The sequence below is a fragment of the Saccoglossus kowalevskii genome, chromosome 20, assembly GCF_978046115.1.
Source record: "Saccoglossus kowalevskii chromosome 20, keSacKowa6.1, whole genome shotgun sequence".
Taxonomy (NCBI): domain Eukaryota; kingdom Metazoa; phylum Hemichordata; class Enteropneusta; family Harrimaniidae; genus Saccoglossus; species Saccoglossus kowalevskii.
Window position 1 is genome coordinate 23,374,231 of NC_140660.1, and position 9,979 is coordinate 23,384,209.

Sequence of the window (9,979 nt, forward strand, 5' to 3'; positions counted from 1 at the left end):
GATTGAGAAAGTATTGTTTCAACCACAGGGAGTTGGACAAACTTGTGTATTTTAATAAATTATTAAATAATAAAATGTTATATAATTTCTCTTTTACCACCCCCCCCTCCTGATATCGATTTGAAGTAATCACTTATCTTAGTTTATACCACTCTTTCCTTTATCACAACTTTGTTACGGGTTGATGTTATCCTGGCACGTTTCAACCATTGGGATATTTTACTATAATAGGGCGTGTCTACATCGCGCGTTAAAATTTGCATATAACATTAACGCGTAACAAAGCTGCCGTAAGCGAAAGCGAAAGAGTAGTATGTATGTACTTTTTATCTTATCACACAGAAACGCCTGTATTCAAATACCGAGGTCCACACTACAATGTATATTCCAGTCCACACGTCAGCTACCAGCTGATTTAGTAAAATATAACACCGACAACTTTCACTTCCATATACGGTATGTACGCAAATACATATCTACTGTCAAAACACTGGCCACGATTGTTTATTAACCCTTGGACGAATATACAAATCTACTTACTTAATTATGTCTGATTCACTATCCAACCCTAACACTAACAGTCAGTTCAATTAGTCACCAATTTGTTTGACAGTTTTATCAAAGTCTGTTTTGTATAAGCTTCTAGTCAAGTCAACATTAGATCCTGATCGTTGAGGGATTTGATACAAGTGTCGTCGTGAGCTGAATTATACATACATTACATGACACCTTGGGTATTAACTAGATATAGGGACGAATGACAACCTTTTAGTCCGCTATTTCACTTTTTTTTTAGTAATGAAAAAAACGTGATTTTACGGTTCTGCGCTGATAAATCATATAATAATATGCAAATGATTGTCTAGCTGGTATCACAGTGTCACAAGGTAAATTATACGGTGAAGTATTATGGTGTGGTAGAATCGCCAAACGTAATACAGAAATACAATGGCCAAAATAAAGTACAGTCGCCGACCTTGTGGTTGGGTTCTTTACCCCAAAATACACAATGTAAAGATATATTGATACTGATATATGATCATACACAGTAATGCCAGGGTAGAACTTTGGGATAGAACACGCACACCCGCAACAAACATGAACGCACTTCAAGAAACACAAGTATATGTGGTCAACGAAATATTTAATATAGAATAATCTCAAATAATATTTGTAATGCAAATCATCAAGTTTGAACACGAATAATTAAAGCAACAATTACATTATCATTTAAACGCAAATAACCATGGTTAATGCTCTAAATAACTTAATCAGTACATAATCTGAAAATACAAGTAAATAACGTTTTATGCCGTCACTTGTAGATTGTTAACATCAGTCACTGTACCATAACTACGAACGCAGTAACGTAGAAATAACAGTGCAACGTCAGAGGCTACTTAGCTTTTGTAGTGACTCAGTTCCATGCACAGTGTTCGTTGAATCACACGATTTAATGTATTGATGGTGGTTTGACAATCTCCTAGGAATTTTGTCTCGATGACGGTTTTACAAACAAGTTGCAGCACAGCTATGGAGACATGGCGACTTCACCATGTAGAATACTATAGTTGGTAGAAGCACATGTAGTTGACCATGGGGTTTCCAGCCAAAAGTATGAGGAACTGGCAACAAACTTCTCAGGATGTTAACTGTGACAGGCAGCAGGGAGAAGTGATCCTTTTGTTTCACGCCATGTGACAAGTTAATTTATTCAGGAAGGTTTCATTTTCGGATGGGTTAGTTACACCCAGTGTCAAATACAGCGCCATCTCTGGCCAAACTAATTAAACTTAATTAAACTGTAAAAATGTACACTCCAACAATTAGTGAAGTGAAGTTATTGAGAAATGACCCTGTGACACACACCCATACCTTAATATAGTATACTTGATACTTGCACCATTGATGCAAGGTTAAATGGACTGACAAGAACATCAGCCTCATTGTTGTACATTGTATATAATGAAATGACACAGCCGATCCAGCACACACAAATATAATTGGGGTCTATTGCTGTTGGTTCAAACGATAAGATGAAACGTTTTTAAGTGTGTTGTGTTTACAACATGGCTTTGCTAACACTGCCAGGGAAAATCAACAGTATAACTATATTTAGGGAATGAATTACGACTCGCTGTCAACGTCTACATGATAACAGTGCAAGACGGAATGTGTGCAATAATAAAGTGTACATCCAAGCCCTGTTATCGCGTAATAATAACTCATATCAATTATGATACCCGGAAATGACGAACAATTGAATATATGTGCAGTGGTAGCCTGAGAGGAAAGACATCGACAGTGTAGTAAATGCATCGTATTGTAGTTACGCGTAGAACGTCCACGAAGTTGAAAATAACCATGAATTCTAAAGCGAAGAAGCGATATAAGTTATTTACCCGGCATTCCTAGCATGACGTCACCAATGTCGCATTTTTGGATGAAAATGAAATCATCATAGTCCATGATTTTATATGCAACGATTTGGAAATTGGTGCATCTACCCCGCTCAATATTTTGTTAATGGGTTGTGAACCGACCTGAGTATGGGAACGTCTGATTGTTGAAACAAGAATTAATTTTGTCTTTTCATAAAATGGTACAAAGACGTAATGGTCGATCAGATGGCGATGAACCAACTCATGAATATTAATTTCAATTTACTATGACGTCATATTACTGTCGATTGGCTAATCGGGTGTCTGATGGTCATTTTAAATTTGTAAATAATTTGTGAATTATTAATTAATAAATAATAATAATTAGTTAATTGCGTGCAGAAACCTGACGAATGACAGTCTGCTTCTAATAATTTCCCTTACTCGTGAATAGCTAATCATTTTGTTTGTATGAACTAAAGAGTAACAACCCTAAAAATAACGGTCTAAAGATAAAATAATCTGACACGTCAGGGATACCCGCGACACTGAGATACTAGATCAACTTTACTACTGGGCAAGTAGAATTACCAATGCTAGCAATATTTACCACGCTGCCCTGTTTATACTTAACATTCTAACTAGCTCTAATCGTAATACGAATATGCGATTCAATAAAAACAATATCGGATTACTTAATGGTCACGAGGTCACTGTATCGAAAGAAACCCGCAAATGCGAGTAAAAATATACACAAATCTCTGATGTCAAGCAAAGGCACGTTTTAATGAGTTCGACAAGGCTGTCAATCATTGAATCTAATACAGGCAACTTCTTCTTAACTGGTTTGCCGAGCAGTCGCTTTGCGGACTCGACAATGCTTTCATTGGTGGTGGTTGTGGGACCCTAACCAGGCTATGTATGCATTGAACGTTGTATGCTTCGACACACTGCCTGGTACGTTTTAGCACTGAGAAGGGCGCCCTCAATTAAAACTCTACAGATACAGCAGAAAGTGGACGAGCTGAACAGAAAACACTGGAAAATCGTTGCCCTGAGCAAACTTAGCCCACCTGAATGCATACGTGTAACTTTTAACCGTTGTAAACAATGCGGGTTTTGTCTATCAGGGTTGTTATAGGTGGATGGCTCGTCAGGTTGAAAATACGGGAAGTGGTTGTAATGGGGAATGGGTAACTCGCAAGGCAGTGAGTGGTACAGTAGGATCGCTCGACACTTATACGAACCATTCAGTCATAAGGACATGAGTAGTATAGTACAGCCAGATATTTATTACAACTTCAATTGTCACCATATGCCCCCGTTCCTCTTTTCTCCTATTACGCTAGAACCCCCCATTTTTATAATCGACAGCGTTAATAGTTCAACCAATAGTCTTAATACTTTGCATGCGTTGTCATGACGGCATGTGAATTCCACCACTGAGGGCGTCGCCCCATAGCATCGTCATGACAACATCAATGCAACTTGGTGACACCGTGGAGTCCGCTCTGGCGGTCAGTATCCCACTCTTTAACGTGGACGCCAGGTATACAGCCTCTGGGTGGTCAAATTTCCTTAAAGCGCGGTGGTCGTCGCGCAGCGCGTGTTCGAATTTAATGTAAATAAACAATGTATTTTACACGCGTTGTATACGTCGCTATGAGTCCCATATCGAACAAGACGAAGCACGACGACTGCCGCCCTTTAACTACTGACAAACTCCGGACTGCACTAGTGGCTTATTCAGTATCGTGAATCATTTAAAGGCTACTGTGGATCCAACAGGCAGATCGAGCCGAGAACGAATGGTTCTTCTTAACACAAGCATAGAATACGAAATCTGGTCGGTCGCTTCTCGCGTATACCGGAATGTTACCTATGTAGCTCGGACGCATTCAGAACAACGCCCTGCCTAGCTGGAACAAAACCCAGTGGGCCGTATCTCACTTTAGATCCAAAATCAAAGAAGTGACAGCATGTAGAAAAATAACGGCTTACCACCGAAGACGGTGTAAGCCCCTCTGCTAGCAACGAAAGTACTGTACCATGTTGGCAGGTCCAGTGGGTCAGTAACGAAGCTTAGAAAATGTGAACCATCTGGACACAGTAGCGACCAGAAATAAGCCAATCTCCATGGCGGAATTACCAGGTAAACCCTGGTCCCAAACATTTGCATATACCTAAGGGTCGGTCAAATAAGATGAACGAGAGGGAGTAACCAACTGTTTTCCGTGACCAATTTTGTGTAAATGTGTCTACTCCCTCCGTATGAGGGCGCCGAAAGTGAGAATTAAATTGTATGAAGAGGCGAACCTGTCGATGGTAAAGGAATGTTTAAATCATTAAATAGATCTACATTAATTGACCAATTATCCGAGTCGATAGTTTCACTAATATAGTCTGCACTTGCATTAGCCTCCCTCGGTATCCATTCCAATTAGACGGGAATGGCAAAACGGGCGCGATATCTTGGAAATTAGGTTTCATACTCTCATTGTGTACAATAGACACGACATTCTGGTTGTCTGTGAAACCACTTAATAATGTGATCTGACAACAGGTGTGTATTGCCGCTGATCACATCTCTGAATACGGCCTGCAAGTTCAACTGCAAACTTTCTCACCTGTGTCTCACATACTGTGGATGACAGAATCACCATACTCGACAACATAACCCCGAATGCGACGCTTGAGGCGTCTAAATATACCTTGTTGCGTGACGTATGTGCCACCTTGCAAGCTACGTGCATTTGCATTCCAAAACCGAAGTTCGCCAGTGGCGGCTTTCGACAGGCTCAAAGTACTAAGCAGTCACTGTTCCATTGCTGTGTAAAGAGCCCACGTTTTCAGTAGAGCAATATTATCTACACTTACCTGCATGAACACGATTTGTCCAGTAACATGTTTAGTTCAAGTTGAATTTCTGCATTTAGCTCTATTTCTAACTGTAACCTGTCATTTTCCAATCTGACGGTCTATAGCATAGCATGTTGATCTTTGTCTGAATCAGAAGAGTCTGTGAAAGAATTGGCTCTTTGGGACGAGTAGCTGGTGTGGCGTCGTGGGTATCACGTGACTTGTTCGAGTAACTTGGCATGTTGTCGACTTGATAATCGAATGGATTACATGCGTTTTGTTGGCAATTTCTTCCTGAAAGTCTGATGTGTTGGAATTTGACTAGACTTGCAAACTCTTTTGTGGACGTTGAGACATTGGAGGATAATTTGTGTTGTGTAAAATAAATGTGACTGACGAGAGCGTGGAGGAAACAGCAAAATGGCTGACTGATGTTGTACAAGCCCGCTGTGGGCGCTGTACATGAAAACACAAAAAAATGAACTGTAGGGGGCGTCCTGCTCTAGGAACAAAGCCATAGCAAATTAAACACAATTGCAGCGATGGTCTGTAGCATAGCAACAACTTATTCGTTTCCGAGTCTGGGAAAGAATTGGCTCTTTGGAAAGAGTAGCTGGTGTGACGTCATGGGTATCACGTGACTTGCTCGAGTAACTTGCCGTGTTGTCGACTTGATAATTGAAAGGATTACCAGCGTTTTGTTTGCAATTTCTTCCTGAAGGTCCGATGTGTTGCACCAGTGGAATTTGACAAGACTTGCAAACTCTTTTTGGACGTTGAGACATTGGAGGATAATTTATGTTGTGTAAAATCAGAATTGTGACTGATGAGAGCACGGAGGAAACAACAAAATGGCTGATGGTGCTGTGAAAAAACAAGATAAATATAAAGTGGACTCTAGGGGGCGACCTGCTCTAGGAACAAAGGCATAGCAAATTAAACAAAATTACAGATAATTTATTACAGAATTAAACGCATCTTGCCTTTGCTGCTCGTTGCTACCAAAAGTGGGTCACACACAACGAAAGCACAATACTCTTCTCAATAGCAGTGAAAACAAGCAAATCTGCAATAGACTGCTGAACAAAACCGGCATTACGCTTTGCCGACAGATTATTCTGATTATTCCTGTAGGTGTAGTTAAAAAGGAAATCTTATACCCGAATTGAATAGTGTCTAAAACTAAGTTTGGGGAGCTAATCTGAGACCAGGCAGGAAAACGAGACAGTAATCTCCCTATAACCGTCAAAGGGATACGCCCAGATAAAATAGGAGAAATATCGATAAGTCATATCATTTTCCAGATTCACACTCTTATTTTTTCAAAAAGAATTTCAGTTGACCTTATTTTTTCTTCATGCATGTTATATTTTTCATTTAAGCATATTTTTCTGTCCGCCATATTCCCCCTCCTCATACTTCCGTCCTAACCTATGTTCCTGGGCGTATTATCATGTTAAAATGATATATTTTATACACATAGTAAAATATTTATGCAGATTAGTTAGGTGGCTGTTTTAAAAGTAAACTGAGCTAACTAAAAGTTAGGTTACGCTTGGACTGTACAATATGCCCATCATAACTTTAATCTAACACATCCTAAAACAACAACATGCAATGTGGTTTTGATTTCTGCTTCTGAACACTTAACTAACCTACGAAGTATGAATTGTTACATGATTTCACTTGGATGTAGTGACAACACGTGTTTAAGAGTTGACATAACAATTTTAGAGAGGGGCTTGAAGGAAAACATACAAGAGTGTTCACTGAAAACTAATTTAGTAGGTTCACATAATTTTTTTTTTTTTTTAAAACCGCATTTTAACTTTTTCACCACTCAGTCCTGTTTATAGTACGCACTTTCCTTCATAAGATTAGAAAAGAAAATAGCACAATGTTTTGAGTAAAAACTGAAAATTGACCCAAATTCCTGTTGGTTCAAAATTAGGGTTCATTTCCAGAAATATTGAACAATTATAAAAAAAAAAGTACAGAATAATTTGGGCGAGAATGTCTGGTGATGAAAAGTCTAATCACCAGTGAGACATTTACACATACAATTCAATTAACTTAATGACATGCCATGGTAATATGACATGAAATGTTGCACTTATCTCTCTAAATTATCTTCCCAAGGCTAATATTACGGTATAATTGATTGATATGATTTCCATACTGTCTTCATTTATATTTTGTGGAATTCTCATAATAACTTCATACTATATAATACATTTACATGATTTATCATCTTAGATCTTCCTTCAAATACTCAATACTAACAGTATACTGTTCTGTGCTCAGAGGTTTATTATAGCAGTGATTCGTCAAGGTAGAATCATGCTAAAAGGCCTTATATTGTTTAGTGAGTGAAATATTTATGTCATACAATTAATTTTTTAAACAGCATAAACTAATACACAATAACGATAATAAAATTTGAGTTTGAAATTTCCCGCGTAATTTCAAGTTTCAACTAGCTTGAAATAGAGCGTCCTTGAACGCATAGAACCTTTCGAACCAGGAACTAACAGCATAAACTGATTGCATTTTTACGCAACTTTGTTTCTACAATATTTCATTTATCATTATTTAGTAAAGTAATCACTAAAACGATTTATTATAACCGTAAAAAACGTGCTGACCAGCGATTGGCTTTGACATGATCTATGATTTGAGCAAACGCCTTGCACGATATATTCGTCAGATCGGTGTAGAAAGGACGGCAACCTGCAGCGTCAGTGCCATGTCGCACGCGCTCAAACGATTATACGATTCACTTGGGCTCATTTGCATTACCCAATCAGAACTCACGAAAGAAACGACATATTACTTGGTAAAATTAAAATGGTGGAATAAATGAACCGTTGCTAGGTTTGTCTCTGTGAACGAGCTTACTGACCATCAAAGGAAAGCGCTTAGTGCTATATCTGGGGAAAATGGTGTGTTTGTTAAAACCAGTCCATATGGACTGTTTGGCAACGACGACCGGATCGGGCAAGTCGATATGTTATCAGTTTTGACAGTTTTGTCAGTTTACTAAAACACAGTTTGCACAAATATTTAAACATTCCATGGTCTTCATTCACTAACCCACAAGTAATTTTCAATTCGGATTCGGAAGATGCGCCAATGCCCACATCGTTGCCCCTTTTTAAGGCATATACTAACTATCAAGGGGAATTCTGAATCCAGTTTCTCTTAATTTTAAACATGGCATACGATTATTACTAGTGGGGATGATTCATTATTGTCCAAAATGCCTTTAAATTTTGAATCAGAGTGAACTTTTCTGGTGATTACAAGTATTAGAAAAAGTAGGATTACACTTAAAGTGCGTAATATATGAAATGTTAGAATGTTGCTTATTCTCAGGTAAATCCAGTCTAGACTACATGCAACTACAAAGTGCCAAATATTCTGTCATCTCAATCTTGTGAATTTAACCTACTTCAAAACAATTTGTTTTATTCTGTGGCACACACGTACATTCTGATCTGATACATGTTGTCTTACTTAACCTATGTTGATGGGGTAATAAGTAGTTGAGAAAAGAATTGTTCTTCCATTCTTACAAATTTTACACTTTTAACATTTTACGCTACTCAAAAAATGAATTTTTTTTCTTCATTTTTTTATCCATATGGGTTACTTGAAAGTAAAAAGACAATTACTTTTCTAATCAGTACAATACTGTAAAACATGTCTTTTTCGCGTGCATGTCTTTTTAGCGAATTTAGCGAGAGAACTGATTCGCTAATGACTTTATTATAAATTCAAAATTGCCAAGGTTTGGGGATTTGTATACATAACAATCATCCTAATTACACTTGACAGTTGCCTTTGTTTTTATGGAGGTGATAACTGCGCAAACAAGAAATCAAAAGACAAGAGAGATTCACTAAATCAACATTTCGCTATTACGTCATTTTACCACAATTCGCTAAAATTGCATGTCGCTTTTTCAATATGTTTTACAGTATTTTCAAATTGTATTCATTCTGTGTAATATTATGCAAAATATTCAACTATTTTGTTTACCAGTACTACATGTTATATGCATGTTTTATTTGCATTGAAGGACAACTGAGCATTGTTGATACATATTCATAACCTGTCTATTCAGAAAACTCTTATTTTTATAAGTCGCTAATGTTTGTAAGCCAATTTATAATCATGTTCTTGCCAAAAAAAGGAGTTTAAATTTTGTGCCAAGTTGAGTTTTTCATTTGTTTTTTTGTTATGACCAGCCACAATTTGTAATACTGTGTAATCAATATGAATGAGTATTTAGTGAAAAATAAACATTGGTATTGTTAATTATTAATATGCAAATGAGTTAAAATTATCCTCTGTAGAGATTTGATATGTAAATTGTATTGCCAAGGTACATTTTGGTGTAATAAATCAAATACTAAGCCATCTGAAGTTAACCTGCAAGGTATAATGATAACACTTTGACAGTGTGTGTGTGTATGGTGAAATTTGCTTATATTTCTATTCTAAACGCTTTGCCTCGATTAACAATGAGATCCTTGGGTCGCTAAACTGTCCACCTCTGTTGGATTGAACACGTGTCATTTGCACAGCAAAGCCTAATACGAGTTTGTGATATTCTACTACATACTTAGTACAAACCTAATAACATTGTAGGTTTTATCGTATACTGTGATTGAGATGCTTTTAAACGATGTCCTGCTACTCATATAATTAACGTGTAATATGAATGCAACACAAAA